Genomic DNA, 21,069 nt, shown 5'->3' on the forward strand with positions numbered 1-21,069 from the left:
CAGAATTCCAAGACATCTAATAAATGGTTTATTGTACATGATGATTTTGAAATTCCAGATTCCCCTGAAACTTCTGAGTCCCCAGAAGTGGCCTACTCCTCTCTGTGAAGGGATAGCACTTCTCCATTGTTTGAGGATGACCTTCAACCAATGATGAGGTATCTTCTACCCACAGGACATCATGTGTCCCTCTCAGTATATGCACTTACCTCCCTTCTTGGCCATAGGCCAATAACTAGGGGGTTGAGTCACATTGTAATACACCCAGGAATAACCTGGACTACCAAGGAGGGAAAGATATTATTACGCAAAGAATTGAACAATCTAATCAATATTTAACACCAAGAACTGGAAGATTATTTAGGGAACTGTATGCTGAGCAACTGGATTATGGAAAATAGAATATACAGTTGCATAATGAAGCATAGTTTTATTTTGCAGCACTCTCTCAGGACATAGGATTTAATACACGGTGTTCAGACTCCAGGAGATGGCAGTAAAAAACTACTAAGATGCCATAGAAACTTGGAAAAGTGATGTGCCACACAAAGTGACCTGATGTTCAAGAATTGCCATGGCAAAATATGGGAGAAAGAATCAAAAGATTTTGAGCAGTGGATATGTTAAGATAGATAAGTAAGTCTGGAAAATCTACCAGATGGTTCTTTACTAAAGTTATAAGGAGAGCTCAGTGTGGCTATCCTCCGAGGGACAGGTTTTTTGGTCATTATAAAATTGAGGTCACTGATATAGATCAGAATCAAATCCAAAAATGAAAGAGACCAAGGAATGGTGCTCAAGCATCAGAATTCAGGGGGGCACAATGATCACAGTGAACAATAGGATCAGATTAGCATCCAGCAGGCTAACCCATGAAAAGTTATGGATTTAGCTATAGAGCAGGTAGCCCTAGGGACAGAATAGGCCACCAGAAAGGGCGCTGCACATTCTACACTAGCTGTGTGGAATATGTGGCTAGCCTAATGGGGGAATCACAACACAGCAAGCCAATGTCATCTGGACTGAAGAATTACATGTGTTTGCAAAAACAAGTCCTGGCATGTTATGGGACCCTGTTACGGATGGAACACGTGACCATAGGACACCATGTTAATGTTCACTAGAGAGCATCCATCATGCGATCGGTGCTAAACAATAAACCAGGCAAAATGACCCAACCAGTTGTCTTCAGCCATTCTCTGTCTTCAAACACCCCAGTTCTAGTCCCAAGAGTAAATTAGTAAAGTGGCCATAATGGCAGAGAGTGAGGCTGTGCATGGGCCCAAATCTCTGTGCTTTTGTTTAACAAAGGTCATGTAATTACTCCTAAAATTGAATGTCAAATGTATCAACTCTGTTAGCAATAGAATCAGTCTGTCTCTGATATGGCACCACTGTTTAAAAAGAACAACTGAAAGTTTTAGGGCCAATTTCCCAAATTGGATCTTTTCCATCTGGCTTTTTACCTTGACAGGGTTAGCCAGGAATACTGGGGATATCTTTACCTTTCTTATCCTCAAAAATCAGATATGCAGATAATAAAGAAGAGGTCACATTCTATTAACCTGGAATTTTAGCAGTTTGAACATTTGACAGGGCTGAGAGATGTAAGATTGGTATTAAAATCAAGTCAGTTTAAGGCCATATGTGAAAACTGGTTCTAGCAGGTCAAAACAAAGTCTTTTCTGAGTAGCTTAATTTTCAGTAGAAAATAGTGCTGGTCATTTTGAATTTCCAAATTATGCACATTCAATTCCAAAAATTCACTTATCATCAAATTCCATCTTTTTTTCCTTATGCAGCAATACCCCCAGTTCATGCTGGATATCCTGTTCCTTGCAGTGTAATCCGGAAAGTGACTATACCCAGAAAGCTGGAGTGATCTTAGGGTTCACCTCATCAAGTTTCTGTCCCTTAGTTATCACGTTCTTGTGATACCTAATCTTCAATGTCTGAAAAAAGTTGTTATATAATATTTGTCCAGTTTACTAGTTGTCTATGGTATACGGCTAGTGTGGCCACAGTCACACCATGAGGTCTAGAAATGGAATTCAATACTCAATTCCAAATATCTTGGAATAGTTGAGTAGAAAAATTAAAACAGAAAGTGAGGAAGTTTTGTAACAAGAATTGAATCTTCTTAATACAGATGTTAGTGACTAGCTGAACTTATATCTTAGAGAAAAATACACCGTCTTGTTTTTCCAGACTTACCAAAATTCAAAGAATAAAGTAAGCATCTTTTTGTTTCTGATAAAGAGCAAAATGATTAACACTTCGGCCAGGAAGCACCCAATAACATTGAGAGACTATTATTGATAAGAGATGAATCCATTGGCTGTGGGTCAAAGGTTTTCAGCTATTCCGTGCTTCATCACAAATATAATTCAGAAAAAATGCTTGATTTAGGAGATTTTTAAAATAATATAGTAGTATTATTTTAAAATAAAAAAAATTCACGTAGAAATAAATACATTATTTTCCTCTCTTTCGTTACATACAAGTTTTAATTGGCACAAAGACATATAAATGTGAAAGAAGAAAAAGATGATTCTTTTCTTGAATGATTTTCACATCTTCTCCTTGTAGAAGAGGCAATACTTTATATTAATGGGGAAATAAACTTATTTCTAACAACAAAAATAGCGTGAGCAAAAGCACAAAGTTGGAAAAATAAAATAGGTGATTTGCAATGCTTCACTTCATTATTACAGTAATAATTGTTTCACCTTTTTAACCCCAGTTTTATGGCACAGTGCTTTGACATGTCAGGTACGGGCTGGTCAGTAAGATCCATGGTCATGGTCCTGTAGAGCTCTTCAGATTATCTGACTAAGAGAAAGAAGTCAAAACCACAATACCATGCAGAGATGTGTGTGTGTGTGTGTGTGTGTGTGTGTGTGTGTGGTTGAACACAGGTAAGTAGGGTACCTTATTTTTTTCTGAGTTTTATGCCTATTTTGTTGTCTCCTGTATATGGAAAATCTTATGTTAGATATTGTCAAATGTAAGTACATTTGTTATTAAATGTGCTAGTTCCTTTGATTTTGGAGTTTATATTCTTTTTTTTTCCCTTGAGGAAGATTGTCACTGAGCTAAGATCTGTGCCAATCCTCCTCCACTTTGTGTGTGGGATGCCACCACAGTATGGTTTTATGAGCAGTGTATAAGGCCACACCCAGGATCTGAAGCAGTGAACCCCAGGCTGCTGAGGCAGAGCACATGAATCTAACCACTGTGCTACCAGTCTGGCCCCTGGAGTGTATATTGTTCAATAAAGAAAATAATTTTGCATAGACTTCTCATTCAAAACTATTTCTTAAAGCGTGGAATTGGAATTTTGCCAAATGTCTCATCACTTTAGAAAGACAAGAAATGTTAAAGGATGACTCGTTAAGAAATAATCTAATGACAAATTGACATTTAGAAGACTTTCTTAGGGATAGTCATTAGAAAGATCTTTAATGATCTTAATTGCAAAGAAAACAATAAGAAACTATCCTGCACCTTATGGATTTTATTATAGTTCATGCTTGAATGAAATTATTTTTACTGACAATTTTAATTAGGAAATATAGCAAATATTTTTTGCAGTTTAAATATGTTATTTTTCTCTAAAATTATCCCATCATTTTTAGAGGTACTCATGCAAATCCTGTTGTAAAGTTTCCTGGCAGACACATCTCACTAGAGTTATATTTAAAATGAATGGCTCTGGGAGATTAAGACAGTCCTGTTAGCCTAGATTTTAGATTATGAACTTCTTGATCAATTGAGATATTTACATTTTTCTCATTATAAAACTCTCTTATCATAAAATGATTTTTTTTTGCGGGGAAGATTAGCCCTGAGTTAAAATCTGCCACTAATCCTTCCATTTTTTGCTGAGGAAGACTGATCCTGAGCTAACATCCATGCCCTTCCTCCTTTACTTTTATATGTGAGATACCTGCCACAGCATGGTTTGACAAGCAGTACATAGGTCCACACCTGGGATCCAAACTGGGAACCCCAGGCAGCCCAAGCGGAATGTGTGAACTCAACCGCTGCACCACCAGGCTGGCTCCATAAAATGACTTTTGTCAGGAATTGTTAAAACTTTGTGAGATGGTCTCTAAGTTTTTTCCATACTAGGAGTCTACATTTATAAGTTTCTATTTTTTATTGATTACAGATATATGGTTTCCTAAATTAAAATGAAGGGGAAAAGATATTAATATCACCTCTGCTGAAGGACTCAATGTCTATGTATTAAAGAGATGAGAGAGAAGAAAGAAAGGTCTTTGAGAAGATATCGAAAGAACAAGAAAATATCATCTAAATTTCTTTATGGGAAGTAATAGCTTCATATACCACTGTCTTTCAAAAACACTTTCAATAACACAACAAATCTTAAAGAAATTAGACATTTCTCTTGTTCTAGCATGGGAAGATATAAGTACATAAATATTTTGAAAGAATAAGCATTCAAAGACATCAACCTGATTAGACGAACTACATTTGAGAATATGCACAATTAAAGGTTATGCATAAAGGGAGAAAACCTTAGGAAAAAATCTTCAAAGCCCTTAGGAAAAATTACTTTAGGTTGTGAAACAAATCACCTTCCCAAATACCTCTAGTTTGTTCTAAAAAGCAGTCATGTACTATAATAAAATTTAAAATCCAATGTAAATTTTCAGAGGAAGTGATTTATTCTTTAAACACAAAATTCTGGCCATTCTCTTTGAAGGGATTTGCCCGGATAAAGAGTGATTCCAAGGAGGGATGCAGCACCATGAATCTCTGTAAACATAATGGAGGCTGGACTCTTAACACTCAACTCCAGAACTTCTTCTTTCAATGAGTGATGAAACTATAGAAAATGAAGCCAAATTTAATTAAAATATTTCAAACACCTGTCAAGAAATGTTTTTAAACTAATTAGAGTATTTATACTTCAATAATCAAGACAAGTTGAGACTTGAAATCCTTTGATTTATTCATTTTTAGTTATTTTTTTAAAGCTCCAAGTGCCAACCTTACGCCTCCCCCAACCCTGCAACCAGCTCATTGTGCATACTCCTGAGGGCAGCAGTGAGAGCAACTTCTGGTAAACAAAGATTATGCACAGAAAACAAGCCAAGCTCCATGGGCAAGGCAGAAATCAAAATCTGGAGCTTCAGTGCCACCTTCTGGAAAACAAAAGAGAAGTTTCATACAGCTGCTGTAGTGAGTTGTAAGATCAAGAGAAGACATACAAGCCTAAGATTTCTGCCATAAAATGGAGCAAAAATGTGGAGCAGTAGCATCTATACAAGGTTGAGAAAGCCTCAGACATAAATGGTACCAATGAAAAGTATTTCCTACCTGTAGGCAGTTGTAAAGATTAGAGGAGACTGATACTTCAAATGCAGAAACAACAATGCTAAACTCCAAGAAACATGAAGAATCAAGGAAACACGACATCACCAAAGATAACAATAATCTTCCAGTAACCAATGAAAAGACTCAGAATTCTGTGATTCACCCAATAAGGATTTCAAAACGGTTGCTTTTAGGAAACTCAGTGAGCTAAAAGAAAGATAATACAACGAAATTAGAAAAATAATATATGAACAAAATGAGAAATTTAACAAAGTGATAGGAAATCTTAACAAAGAACCAAATAGAAACTCTGGAGCTGAAGGAATGAATTGAAAAACGTGATAGAATCCATAGCAGGATAGTCCAACAGAAGACAGAATCAGTGTGTTAGAGAATAGAAACTTTGAAATAACTCTGTGAAAGGACAACAAAGAAAAAAAATGAAAAAGATTGAAGAATTTCTATGTAATTCCTGGGACATCATCAGAAAACTCAATATCTGAATCATTGGAGTTCTAGAATGAGAAGAGAGGGAAAAGGGGGCAGAAAGTTTAAAGAAATAGTAGCCAAGATCTTCCAAACCTGGGGACATATTTGGATATCCAAGTTAACAAAGCTAATAGATCACCCCAATACTGAAACTCAAAACCATCTTCTCCAAGACATATATTAATGAAACCATCAAAAATCAAAGGCAAAGAGAGAATCCTAAAAGGATCAAGGGAAAAGAAAATTGTAACCTGCCAAGAAACCCCCATTAGGCTCTCAGCAGACTTTTCAGCATAATTCTTACAGGTCAGGAGAGAGTGGATTGATACATTCAGAGTGATGAAAGAAAATAATTGCCAGCTAAGAATACTCTACCTTGTAAGTTTATCCTTCATAAATGAAGGGAAAATAAAGACTTTTGTAGACAAATAAAAGGTAAGAGAGTTTGTTACCCCATATCTACATTACAGGAAATGCTGAAAGGATTTCTTTAGCTAAAATGAAAAAGCACTAATTAGTAACAAGAAAACGTATGAAAATATACAACACACTGGAAAAGGTAAATGATATACAGTCAGATTTAGAAAACTCTAATTCTTAATATGATGATAAGAAAAATATACTAGACCCCTATATTTTGCTTTATTTTTTAAATCAAGAGAAAGCATAACTGTAGATCAGAAAAAACAGACATGGATAAGTTTTCTCCTATTATTAAGAGGCCGATTTTGAAATCATTAAAATGCTATAACCAATCTAAAATTCACTTTTACATTCAACCAGACAGCTATTTCCAAATTGCATTTTAATCCTATAGATTTAATGGTTAACTCATTAGCACAACAATTTTCTGTGCAAAAAACTTTAAAAGCCATATAGCTTATTGTAAGAGGAATTCACAGAAGGAAAAACTGATGAGTGTGAAAGAAATATCAGAAAATACATCAATTCATTACTTAAAATTTCTAAAATTATAAAAATATTTTTGCTAAAAAATTATTTTTTAATATCACTATTTTAATAGATTATATAGTGAGACAAAATTTACTTACCATAAAATTCACCTCTTTAAAATGTAAAATTCAAATGAATTCACTGTGTTTACAGAATTATGAAATCACTCCTACTTTTCTGTGAACTTTCAATGACTCACACAGAAAAGTAGAGGTGTTTTCCTGTATATTTTAGGAAAAAAGCGTTATAACAGCAGTGAGAAAGACAGATCTGAGGTACAAAGGCATGGAGGTGAGAAGACCAATCGAGAAGTTATTGAAAATTTATGGATGAGAGATAATTACTACCTGGTTGTCGATGTTTTCAAAAGCAATTTTGCATTACATTGCTGTTCCACTATTTTTCTTTAGATTTTCTTTTAATTAAAATTTAATTTGTTTGCCACAGTCTTATCAAGAAGATCATTCTATGGGATCCACTTGAAGACCTGAGTACTGCGTCCTAATGTATCTGTTTTCTTTCCACTGAATCTCCACACAAACATGAAGAAAATGTTCGACTCCATGAATAAGATCACACAGGCACAGAGTATTTTTGAAATTAAAATCTACTAAGAAGTCTTCCCCAGCTTCCTCCCATTAACAAATATGAATATTTTTTTCCCAGAAATGTTAAAATATGAGTGCTATCAAATAGTTTAAAACACCGAAGTACCAAAAATCTGGGTAACTATTGTAGGGGAGGAAGACATTTCCTCTACCCTCTCTGGGTTTGTCTGGCTGGAGAATGAATTAAATTCACATGAGACAGAATAATAGGAGAAAATTAAACAAAGCTTTATGACATGTATACATGGGAGAGGCTCAGGCAAGCTGAGCAACTTGCCAAAATGGCTGAAGCCACCACCTTAAATATCATATCCAGCTAAAGACAAAGGAGGATGTCGGGGGTAGGGAGAGTCAGTTACAGGAGGTTACCAGAAACAGGAATAAGATTATTATGCAGATTTAAGTCCTTGCATTCTGTATTGATAGGAGTTTCTAGAGATAAGGTCATCCTTGTTCTTCCGGGTATAGAGAGGGGGACAACTTTACAGATGGAGATTTCCCTTACAAATGCAAATGTCTCTTAACAAAAGGGTAAGTAAATTCTACTTTTCAGTTGCTTTCCTATCTGCAGTGTATTAAAAGCAACCAGCCCCAAATAATCCTCATGCCAAAGAGACATATCTTGGGGTGGCCAATTCCAGGCCCCCACACTATTTATCAACTATCTTTTTGTAGAGTTTACTACAAATTATTAGTTTATTTTTTGCTATTGTTAGTCCTAAAGGACTGAGTGAAATTAGTTTGTAAATGACACGTTTTAATATTAAAAGTATTAAGGAATCACTCAGAACTGTAGTGCAAACACAACATTAACTGCAATTTCTGCAATTTTATTTCAAGTGATAATCTCATATAACAAATTTGCAGTTTTAATCTAGAAAAGGCTTTGCATTTAATGCACTTTAATATTAAAAGCATTAAGAAATAAATCAGAACTGTCAGGTAAGCCCAATATTAACTGCAATTTCTGAAATTTTATTTCAAGTGACTATCTCATGTAACAAACTTGTGGTTTTAATCTAGAAAAAGCTTTGCTTGCTTAGCATTTTCTGAGGGGTATATGTGAGGATTTGCTTATTTTCATTTTCTCCATAAAGCATGTTGATGGAAAATTATATCTTTCTATTTTATGTTGTCAATAATATTATACTTTCTTCTACTTAGGGCAAAGGGATAATGTTCCTTCTTCTTATAGAGGGAATATGAAATATTTTAGATTTTATATTGGAAGAACACTGCTTCCTATAATCTTTTAGGCAGAAATTTTCCAAGGCATTATCCCAGTTTGTCTGTCTCTCAAAGGTATTAACAATGGAATTTTCCATCCATAGTTTTATATATATATTTTTACAAAGGTAGGAATTGCAGAATTATTAATAGTACGAGGGATAATATTTTTTAAAAAACTCACATTAGGGGAATGACATCACCATCATGTCATAGGGAGCTCTCTCAGTGAATTGTCTTTCCCACAATACAATGAAAAATACATTCATATTCCAACAGAGAACATCCACACAACACAAAAGACATCTGAGAGTGCCACAAAGCTATACATCAGAAGGTGGAGAGGCTGAATTCCCCCTCAGAAGAGGTGGAATGGGGTAAGAGAATGTGTTACTCCCTCCTTGAAAGATTGCAATCTAGAGATTGCCAGCACCTGTGAGAGGGAAGGAAGGGGGAGGGGTTGCCCCTTTGCAGGAACATCAAAGATCCCTGAGGTTCCTCTTAGCCTAGAGGAAAGCCCCCTATGGAGGGGAAAGCTATTGTGGTGCTAACTTCATCAAGCCAACACCTCAGGAGAGCAGATAGTGAGGGCAGAGCAAGAAAATCCCAAGAGCACGCAGAATGAGCACCCCTCCCCCTACTACTCAGCACCAGCCCTAGTGCCTTGGATTCCAGCAGAACAGAGAGGGCTCTGAATACACAGCTCTTGACTCCCACCCAGTGGCGATAAGTGGTAACTATGACCAAATAATACCACTATGTGCAAGAACAGAGCCGTGCCCTCTAGCAGTATCAAAAATTATATTAAATCTCCAGAACAGAAACAAAATGACAAATACCCAGAAATCAATCCTGAAGACCCAGAAATATGTAACCTTAATGACAGATAATTCAAAATAGCCATCATCAAAAAGCCCAACTAGTTAAAAGAGAATGTAGAGGAATAATTCATGTAGTTCAGGAGCTACTTCAAAAAAGCGGTTAAAATTATAAAGAAGAACCAATCAGAAATATTGGAGGGGCTTGCCCAGTGGTGTAGTGGTTAAGTTCATGTCCTCTGCTTTGGCACCCTGGTGTTTGCTGGTTCAAATTCCAGGCCCAAACCTAGCACTGCTTATCGAGCCATGCTGTGGCAGGTGTCCCGCATATAAAATGGAGGAAGATGGGCACAGATGTTAGCTCAAGGACAGTCTTCCTCAGCAGAAAGAGGAAGATTGCTGATGCATGTTAGCTCAGGGCTAATTTCCTCAAAAGAATAAAATATTGAAGATGAAAGACACAATGGATGAGGTAAAACAAATATGGATTCCCTGAACATTTAAGCAGATATCATCAAGGAGCAAATCAGCATAAGCCAGTTGGTCACAACAGTATACTGATTAGGCCAAGTTACTGATGGGCAGGACCAAGAGCACTTAAAGTCAGAGACCATGTCCCTTCCTTCCTATTGCCCTCTCTACTTTAACAGGAAACAAAGCCTGGCCCTTTTTGGGCCTTCTTGTTAAGTTGTCCCCACTATTAAACACCAAGGGGAATCCGGAGGCCCAGGCCTCTCTCTTGGTCTTTCACAAAGGGCTAGTTTTAAGATATAGGCTGTTTTCATCTTAGAAGAAGAGGAAGGAGGAACAGGAGGAAGAGTCTGAATCTTTATGCTTGTGCTCAGTTATTTTGTGAATTCTGCTTTGAATATTGAGTGTTTATGCAGCTCCTAATTAAACTATAACTTGATGCCTCTCTGCTGCTCATAACTTCACAATCCCCCAGGAGCCCCATTTGAAAATGCTTTGATTTGTGGGGTAAAACTTGGGCATTCTTGCTGCGTTACTGGTATACTATTATCATAGTAGCAGCAAAACATCACACAGAGTCTCTAATACATAAATGTCTCTGAGAGCAAAATAAAAGTTAAAGTGGAATATTGAAGCAAAGGTGTCCCCCTTGCACTCTTTTAGAATTCGACTTAGAAAGCAAAACAGATACATGAGTCCGTTTTGATCTAATTGTATTATGAATTTTCACTCATTTGCAGAAACTGTTTTAATGGACCCACTCTAGAGATTATAAAGAGACTCATTCAAGTAGTTGTTCATCATGAAGGCAATTTATCAGAACTTCTGTGGAATTGGAGCAAGGGCTGATGCAATCATGTTAGCCTTTTTTTCTGGAAGGTTTTGGACCATTGACCCCAAACTAAATACTACAATGCCGTCTTCTCCAGAGCTCCGGACAAACTTCAATTTCCGGAAAGGAGATAGTTCATGATAATATGAAAGGCATCAGTGCAGAGAGATATTTTTGTTTATTTGTTGTTGTTTTTTTTTAGTTTGCTTGAAGGAAATGAATACATACATTTCTAAACAGAGAAGAATTGTTAGAATAGTGTCACCTTCTAACATGCCAAAGCATTAAATCCTTTTAGAAGGAGGTGTGTGATATGAAATCCATTTTCTTTAACCAACATATATCACTGATTACTAGGCAAATATGGTTTTTAATTATCACTTCTCTACAAGAGATGACAATAAAAAGAAAGTGTCCTTTGAGAACTTTTCCCACTGTGGCAACATAGGTTTAATTTTCTTAAGTGAGCACTAAAAATGTTATAATTTCCATTCCATGTGTTAAACAATACCAAGACAAGGCACGTTTTTCCTAGTTCTATGTTAAACATCACTGAGACCTAGCAACAACAGCTTGGTTGTCTCAGGATTAGAGGACTGTGACCAACTAAAATAGTTTACTCACTAAAACACATAGATTGCTTACTAAGACAAGAGTCAAGACCTTACCTCACTGTGTCCAGCAGTCCGAAGTTATATCATAAACTTTGCTCACTTGCAACCAGTTCCCTACTTTACACAGCCCTCCTTGATATCGCTAACCCAATATCTTGGAGTTATCTTCCCCTCACTTTCCTTTTCTGAAACAGTAATAAAACCTTGTCAAGGAGGTATTCTCCTTTCCCGTAATGAGCCAAATAAACCCAGCTTTGTTTGATGAACAGGTTTAGTGGGGGGCTTTTTTGTTATGCTTTTGAGAAAGTAACAGATGATGATGAATGAAAAGGATCTAAACTCCTAATAGAATTCCTTGAATAATGTGAAAGGCCTTTTGCAATCAGGCTTCTTGAATTTGTATGTCACTCTTCATCCAATATATTTGTTACTGAAATGGAAGTGATCCACTTTCCTTCTTGGCAGTTTCTCGGCAGGTCTTTTTTGGTGTGTAGGCTTTCCTGATTACAAAGGCTATATGTGATATAACCTGATTATGAGGTTACATATATTTGCTTTGGTAAAAGAAGGGAAGTGGTCTAGTTAAATCACCTTAATGCACATAAATAAGAACTCTCAATTTATGAGCCACAACCTTTCCTGGTGTTTCAGATTCCCACTACCAAAAGGCTCCCTAAATTTGAGCCTCAGCTAAGACTCTGATCTATTAACATTTTTTTCTAGGTGATATTACATTAATTGACTGAAAGATTTATGAATTTATGAAATAATCTTCCTTTTCTTAAACTCTTATATCCATTTTCTTTCCGGCACATGCTCTGCTACTATTGGGCGTGTGATGCTGATCAAATCTCATATTAAGGACATAGCTTTTCAAAACTTCCTGCAGTTTGTTTCTTCCAATTTTCATTCAAAGTCCTAAAGAAAGTGCAATATGTATTAACAGTATTTTTATATAGAATGATTTAAACTTGAGTACAAACTTGATTCTATCTGATCCTGGCCCAGATATTTCAAGGCAACTAACACCTTAACTGACAATGAATGTGACAAATTTTGCTTGCAAACTATTTATTTTGGGTGTTTTTACTCCTTGAGGATGTGATTTAATGGGTAAAACATCTAATCAATATTTCTATGAGCTAATTGGGATCCAAGATGTAAAATTACTGAAAACTTTCACTTGTATTTCTAACTCTGTTGTGAAGGTTAATGTTAAACCAGGCATTTCCTGATGTCTTATTTATTGTATTTGGTTTCAAGCCAGCTAGTGAAATCAAGCAATTTAAAAGTTTGAGTATAATTATATCATATCTTATTTATGCACTACTGAATGATTTTAAATGCACCACTACAACTAATTCTGGAAAGAGGCTGATTTCCACAAATTGTATTATCAGGTTACAATGATCACTGCTCTGTTTTGTGCTGTGAAGTTTTTTGATCTCATATAAGACCAGATCAAGTGCTGGAGTGCATTCGGATATGTTTTTGCAAACAATATCAGGAGTTTGCCAGTACACACTCCTATACATCCATACTCCTACATAGACCTCAGAGGGAATCCCTCCAGTCTAGATACTAGTGAGATTGCTTAAAGCCTCAAATAGATTGTGACATTTTTGTGTGCTTATTTTTACTAAAATGGATTCTTTCTGTTAAAAAAGGTTACTAATTAAATTGAAATCACAATAGCTAATATTTATTAAAAACTGCGTGCTTGGCTCTGTGCAAGGGCTTTGCATATTTAGACGATTCTTATTATTCCCAGCAGTTACGTTCTGTGAAGTAGCTGCAAACATCATTAGTGAGTATTAAATCATTGCTCCCAGTGGATGTACGAGGTTAGGTTCCCGAAGCCTCTTGTTACACATTTTCATCAACTGATCAACACATAACCTTGTTTTATGTGTGTTTCTGCTTACGGACACCTTGTTTAATATATATTGTTGCTTCATTAGCATTGAGCTCATAGCCAACAGTGTTATAACTCATGGAACTGAATGAAGCTTATCTAACAAGCATATTTTCTCCCTAAGGCATGGCATAGTCATCTTGCTTCCTCTGAGGAACACTAGAAAGCACTTCAGTACCATCTTTGGGGGCCATTCCAAACAGTGCAATCACCAAAAAATCACAAAAATGCAAAAAATGTGGCATTAAATAGACTTGGAGGGGTCGGCCTGGTGGCGTAGAGGTTAAGTTTGCATGTTCTGCTTCTCAGTGGCCCGGGGTTCGCTGGTTCGGATCCCGGTGCGGACATGGCACTGCTTGATACGCCATGCTGTGGTAGGTGTCCCACATATAAATTAGAGGAAGATGGACACGGATGTTAGCTGAGGGCCATGCTTTCTCAGCAAAAAGAGGAGGAGTGGCAGTAGTTAGCTCAGGGCTAATCTTCCTCAAAAAAAAAAAATAGACTGGGAAAGTGACACATTTATAGTATGATAGCTGTACAACGAGGCAGACCATCACCTTGGCCTTAACCGGAAACATGCCTGTCAGGTGAATCAATGTTTTTGCTAATCTTCACACATCCATGAAGGATTATGAAAGCACTGCATGTATTGATTTTTGAGTTACAAGTAAATTTTAGTGAGTAGGTAAATTCAAAAATCTGGAACTCGCAAATAATGAAGAATGACTGAATTAGAACTTTTTATCCTCACATCAATTCAATGAGATAGGTAAGTAAAACCTTTATTTTTTGCTTTTTTCTTGCACATCCATATTTTGTAAAAAGGGTATTAAAGGCCAGATTGAAGCCTTTGTATATTTGCTGGCTATCATGATATCACGTATTAAAGCACCATATCCCACCACATATTTTCACTTTCAATTTAACTTTGTCAGAATTTGATTCTTTTAAATACCTGATTGCAATTTACTTTAATAAAATACAAGACAAGAGCTCCCATACCACCTCCATCTTACTTATAACATGATTTATACTTTACTGTAAATAATTTCATGTACTTAACATTTATAGTTTTTTGACCAACTAGTCTCTAAGCTCCCCATCGAGGGTAACTGTGTCTGTCTCATTCACTTCCTCTTCTCCTCCAGTGCACAGTGTAGAATTTGGCATCTAGTAGACAGAGTATGCTCATTTGTTGAAAAAATTGTCCATTATTATGTGTTGGACACCGAAAGACTGCTTTATAGTGGTTATATCCACAAGATTCTGCAGTTCTTTCATCTTTTGAACAACCATCTGTATCCCAGAATCTTCTGTGATAATGAAAAACATAATATGTGAGGGAATGCTGTGAAGAAATTTGTATATTCCCCCATGTCTTTTCTATAAGATAATATCTGGATTGGGAAAGAAAACGAATTTCAAGACACCAAAGTTTACCCTTGGGGAAGAGTTTGGTAGGTTTGCACTGGAGTCCTCCAACAAATTCAAAATCAGGTAAGAGTGGATGAGGAAACTGAAAATCCCAGTAGTTTTGTATCAGCCATATATCAGCTTTCCTCATCAGTTCACGCAAGGTAGTGAGTCTCCCTGAGAAAGCAAGTAGGGAAAGGAAAACAGATATATTTGTGAATTTATATCCATTTATTCTTAGAAAATATAGGAATACATTTTCAGGTCTCTGTAGGTGAAGATGTTCAAAATATGACTGTGTTTTAAAATCTTTAAGCAACAAATGTTTAAGCAACAAAAATAGCAAAACGAAAACCATGTAAGTGAGAGAATTAATAGCTAAGAAGATACTCTTACCTCAGCAGGTTTTCAAAGTTCAAATATTTGTTAAAGACTTATTTCATCTTTTTCTGTATTACAAATTCAAGATAACTGATACATTATATGTCTAAATCAATATTTCTCTGTAATTGTTTAACTATATAGTGAATGTTACATTCTAAATGACCATCTTCTTGTTTTCCATCTCCACGGTTTTAGGTTTATATATCTTTTATGATATTTGTGACAGTTTTACTGAATCCTGTGGCATTTTAAATGTATTATTTTCTTTGCTAACTGATGACCCTCAATCTCTGCAGAAGACCCCGTGTGACAAGGTTTCACATGAGACCTGGTACCCACTGAGAATCCACTTTACTGCTCACTGAAGTGAAGAAATGCCCTATGATTGATGTAAGTTGGTTGAATAAGAAATTGCTTTCTGGGGCCCGCCTGGTGGCACAGTGGTTAAGTTCCCAGGTTCCACTTTGGCAGCCCGGGGTTCACTGGTTCAGATCCTGGGTGTGGACGTGGCACTGCTTATCAAGCCATGTTGTGGCAGGCAACCCACATATAAAGTAGAGGAAGATGGGCATGGATGTTAGCTCAGGGCCAGTCTTCTTCAACAAAAAGAGGAGGATTGGCAGCAGATGTTAGCTCAAGGCTACTCTTCCTCAGAAAAAAAGAAAAATGCTTTCTAAATATCATAATGATCCTCCACATTAAATACAGATCTGCAGTGTGAGGATTTGCATTGTTCACACTTGTCTCAATCTGGTCTCCAGTTGCACAAAGAATAAACAGGTTACACGTGGGAAGCTGAGTATCCTTTACAAGGATAATGAAAGGCAGGCAGAGAAACCTCAGTGGCTCAAGAGTCCTCCCTAATGATATAGATCTCACCAGGAAAAAATAAACCTTCCCTTCTAAGGCTTAAAGTCTCACTCTCCCTTGAAAATTTTACAGCAGAAATTTTATTTCAGGACCAAAGTCCTGGATCATCCGTGATCAGGAAAATACATGATGAATGAGAGATACAAAATGAAATCATGTCTTTCACCTCCATCTCCATGTCATCAATCTGTTCTTTCTGAAGGAATTTGAAATATTCTGACATGGATAGATTATTACTATTTAATCTAAAGAGAAGATGCTTGAAAACTGTGAGGAAAGAATGGTAGCCTGAGGTACTAACCCATCATTCAGTCTACTGAGTATTTTTCCATACCTAATTTGTGTCTCTAGTCTATAGAAAAGTTATAAATATAGAAAAACTAAAGTAAGTATTGCCAAGCATATAGGAATGGGTGGTAAGAAAGATTCATCTGCAAAAAGTCAAACGTTCTCCCTTTTAAATATTTATAACTTGGCCGGGAAACTCCTTTGTCAGTTTCTAGCCCTAAAATAAATCAGCACTGCTATGATGAGTGCCTGTTCAAGGAATGACATAAAACCTCTGGAAAGTCAGGATGGAAAACTGACTTTATTGTAAAAGTTTATTTGCACCAACCTCTTGCACCGGTGTCCTCTTATTTACCTACAATGATCCCTAAGCTTCTTTGTGGCTTTGGATTATTTGCTTGGTCTTACATTCTCACAGGCCCTCCAACCCAATCACTCACCCCACTCACTGTTCAGCTTTCTACTTTGTTTGCCACTTGATCCCTGTTTTCCTTCACGTTACTGTGCATGCTCTTACTATGGAGTCCCATCTAAGAGCTTATTTTCTATGACCTATGATTCCTGGTTAATTTTTAGCAGATTAATCTTAGAAACTTTGGTCTTTGGATTATTTGTTTAGTCTTTTATTGCGGGCAGACCTACCCACCCTCCAACCCATTCACCAATCAGTTTTCTTCTTTGATTGTTTGCCATTTGATGCCTTACTTTCCTTCACATTACTTTCCATACCCTTGCTCTGGAATCTCATCTAAGAAGTTATTTTCTGTGATCTGTGATTCTTGATTAATTTTTAAGAGCTTTGCTTTGGAGACTTTCGTCTCAGTTTTATTCTCCAAGTCACTGCCTCCCATACTCTCACACAGTACATAATATATAGTCAAAGGATAATGTTTTTATAGCTCAGATCTTTATTTCCTCTATAATCTTAAATTCACCTTATATACCTTCTTATACATTGATAATAATTATTACATTTATGCTACACATGTTTAAGTTCCATTTGAAAGGGATATTTTTTAGAATTCAAAATTTTTACAAGGCTCAACAAAAAAGGTGCTTTATATATATGTGTAAATGGTGAAGCGGGAGGACTCCTTTGGTCAAAGCTAAGTTTGGGTAGTTGAAAGATATATGTTGGCAATGGGAAGTGTTGGTTTAAAAGTTCTCCCAGATCAAGAAAAACTAACTTTCTTGGTCTTCTTTATTGTAGGATACTTGGTGCTTAGCAAGATGTCTCTTCAAGTAATATTTTGAGTTTTTGAAGTCAGAGCCTGTCTCTTTTCTATGAGTTAATGCAATATGTAAAGGGGTAAGGTCCACGGGCCTGATGGCCGTGTTTCAGTGCCCACCCCAACCCATCTTCCCCATGAGAACTTGGGCAAGTTACCTGGACTTTCTGTCCTTCAGTTTCCACATCTGTAAAATGAGGAGAATAGTAGTGCCTATAAAAAGGATTTCTACGTGTATCTTCTGTGAGTTAGTAAATATAAAGAATGTAGAAGATTTCCTGGAAAAAAGTAAATTCTCAATAAATGTTGCCTAAATTTCTTCTTTCTTCTGGAAACAAAAATCATAGCAGAAGCTCAATAAATGTTTGTTATTGAATGAATGTTGTCACAGAATCATGATTAGATACCGTTTAGATATGTAAAGTATACTAGACCCTCATATTTTGCTTTTTTAATTTTTAAATGGAGGGGAAGTAGCAATTGTAGAATCAGAAAACAGGCATTGATAATTTTAAAGTAATTCCCCAAATTTTAGATTTACTTAGCTGATGATTTTTAATCCATTGAGAAGGGAGGAGTAATGCTAGATAATGCTCAGAGACAACTCATCCACAACTAAGGACTTGCCCTCTTAATAGATGTATTAGATGATTAGATCAAAGAAACAATTCAGATATAATATAAAAATTGAATCCAGGAGAGAGATCAAAGACTTTGATTCTGAAACCTGAAAGGAATCTTAGCTGTGAGCTCCTAGAAGTACTTAATTTTAAAGAAAAGTCAACAGAAAGTTTACACAAAGTAATCATTCTTTCTTATACATAAAGTTGAGTTTTTACTAAAACCAGATTAGTAAAACATATTTCTTCATGGCTGATTTTTGAATATATTTAATAAAGTTTCTGAAGTATATTAAAAGTGGCTATGTATTCTTCACAACTTCTCCTATCGAGAGCTGGAAGCTATTTTTCCATCCCTTGAGTTTGGATTTGCCTCATAACCTGTTTTACAAGTAGACAATGGTAAAAATGACATTCATGTTCTAGGCCTGGAACGTTCATGCAAGCATTTCTGGAATTATGGTATCATCTGTAAAAGCACAACATGTCTATTGGAGATGCCACATGGAAGAGACAATTAATGTGTCTAGCTAATCTGCCAAACCACAGCCATGTGAGTGTCACTTTCTTGGACCATGCTGCCCCAGCTAAGCTGATAGCTACTTGTAGCCTAATGAGTGAGCCCTAGCAAGGCCCAAAGAAGAGCCATTTAACTGAGGCCAACCCAAGTTGCTGGTCTGCAAGATCGTGAGCAAATAATATGGTTGCTGTTTTAAACTCTAAGTCTTAAGATGGTTGGTTATACAACAATAAATAACTGAGACATTATGATTTATGGAAAACATATTGCATATGTAGCTCTTTAAATAAACAAACTCTAAAAATATTAGTATGGTAGATGAACGTCAAATGAAATTACATCTACAATGTCACAGAATTCTAGAATAGTTTGCACAAGCTTTCTTGAATGAGTGGTAAATTTTGGCTGAAAAATTATCTTACATCCATTTTGACACTAAACCTTAGAAAATATAAATTCTCTTTAGTTGTATATATATATATACATATATTCTGTAACACACACAAAGAAAATAAGGTTTCTTTCCATCTACTGTAGGGAAAATGTAACAAATAAACCACTGGCTCACTTAATACTTCTCCACAAAACTTACCCCACTTCTTTTTAAAGGTCTCAAATGCAAAATCAAAATATAAGAAATACAACGTATTTGTCACCTTCTCCATAAATGTCATTTTGTCGCTAAGTTCTGATAGGACAACAGGTACATAGGAAGGAGGTAACGAAAGCCCTCCACAGAGTTTTTCACATGTAATGCCAGTGGTAAATAGAAGAGTATAGACCGAAGGAGGTTAAGTAGTTCAGACAGTAGCTCACCGCAATGAACAATGGCATCTCCAAGAACATCAAATTTGGCTCTTGCAGTTTCTTCATTAGATCTTGGTCAAAACTGCATCCTCACAGAGCTTTGGAATAAAGTCAGAATATTCATAATTTAATTTTTGCATCATTGAATCTATTTTTTTATGCAGTTTGTTGAATGTATTGTTCTAAGCTCAGTAATAAAGCCCCTACTTGTCTTTCAGAGTTAGTGCTTCCCTCAACATGAAGTTCTTGGTGACATTTATTAGGTGTCTCGTGACTTCTCAGGGATCCATAGGAATCACTTCTTGGTTGCTGTGATCATATCCAGTGCCCTCTGCACCCTCCACTCCCACCTAAACCCTGTTTGACTCTATTGTATCTGCTTTGTTGTCATTTCTGTTAATCTGCAGTTATTAAACTCATATAGTTCTGGGAAAAAAAAGAAAAAAATGCCCACAATGTACACTTCGATGACTCATATGACATCCTGATCCATTTCATAAAAAGGAAATCAAGTTCGTTCTTAGTAAAGGATGTAGGATGAACCTCAAATTTAAGAGCAGATTGTTTGTTGGGATCCACAAGAATGGAAGCTGAAGATACCAGCACAGTCACCTCATGGCTCCTCTGAGCAAGTTCATCCGAGGTTGTCTTTAAATTGATCCAATGACTATCTTCCACTGGCCACACAAGCACCTTTCCACAGAACCGACGGCTGAAATAACAATACAGTGCAAGAAAAGAGGCTCACTTCTTAGACATCCTGGTAAAATTCAATCTTTCCTTATAAATTTCTTTTAAATTTGATGTGGTTCTCATTTCTATCCAGGAAAGAATCAATTAAGTAGTTAAAATATAACTAGTACATATCAATTTCACAATGATTAAAAGAGCTCACAGTAGAAGTTTTGGAAAGCAACTACATAAAGAAAAGGGTAAATGATCTTGTGCTTATATGTGCATATAATAAATCCCAGTATTATTGTAAATTCTACTGCCTGCAGGTTAAAAGGATATTACCTTGCATGTACAGAGTCTCCAGATAATAAAGTAGCATTGTGTGAACACAGATCTATTCTGATTTATTTGAGACTCCAGCCTGGCTTTCTGAATTTCCTCTTCTGTATTTCACACCTGTTATATTAGCTCCATTTCATTCCCCTTGGCTCTGTTATTCTGACTGTAGATACTCCTTCTCTTTTTTCATTTTTGTCCAAACAAGGGAGATTATTGAGTACCACTTTGGTTTCTTTCTTTTATTTGAAAGTATTGTCTCGAAATTGTGATCATTTTATCTTCCGAACATTTGCAATGCTCCTTATGTTACTCTTATTTCGTCAACATTTAATCTTAGAAAGTATTTATCCTTTAACAATCTTCTTTTCAACTTTGTTTTGTAGATTGCCTTTGTAATCCAGTTAAATTGTATTTTAAAAAAATTTACCAGGAATTCTTATCAAATTAGAAGAAAGAAGGGAGAGATGCTTGTCATGGGAAAGCTTTGTTTTCATGCTATTAATAATCTGTGGATCTGAAATGAGAAGAGAATCTCTCTTAAAAAGAATTAGAACATAGATCCAAAGTAAAACATTGCCAGCAGAGTTGCTGTATTTTTGAATCTTCATTTTGCCTTTTGGAGGATGTTTTGATGTGTTACCCAGATT

General features: G+C 36.1%; 1 pseudogene; it reads right to left on the reverse strand.

Annotated features, from left to right (window-relative positions):
* Positions 1-14,009: 14,009 nt before the first annotated feature.
* On the reverse strand, positions 14,010-20,462 carry LOC100068056 (UDP-glucuronosyltransferase 2B17-like; annotated as a pseudogene).
* Positions 20,463-21,069: the final 607 nt, after the last annotated feature.

This window comes from Equus caballus, chromosome 3 (assembly GCF_041296265.1).
Source record: "Equus caballus isolate H_3958 breed thoroughbred chromosome 3, TB-T2T, whole genome shotgun sequence".
NCBI lineage: Eukaryota > Metazoa > Chordata > Mammalia > Perissodactyla > Equidae > Equus > Equus caballus.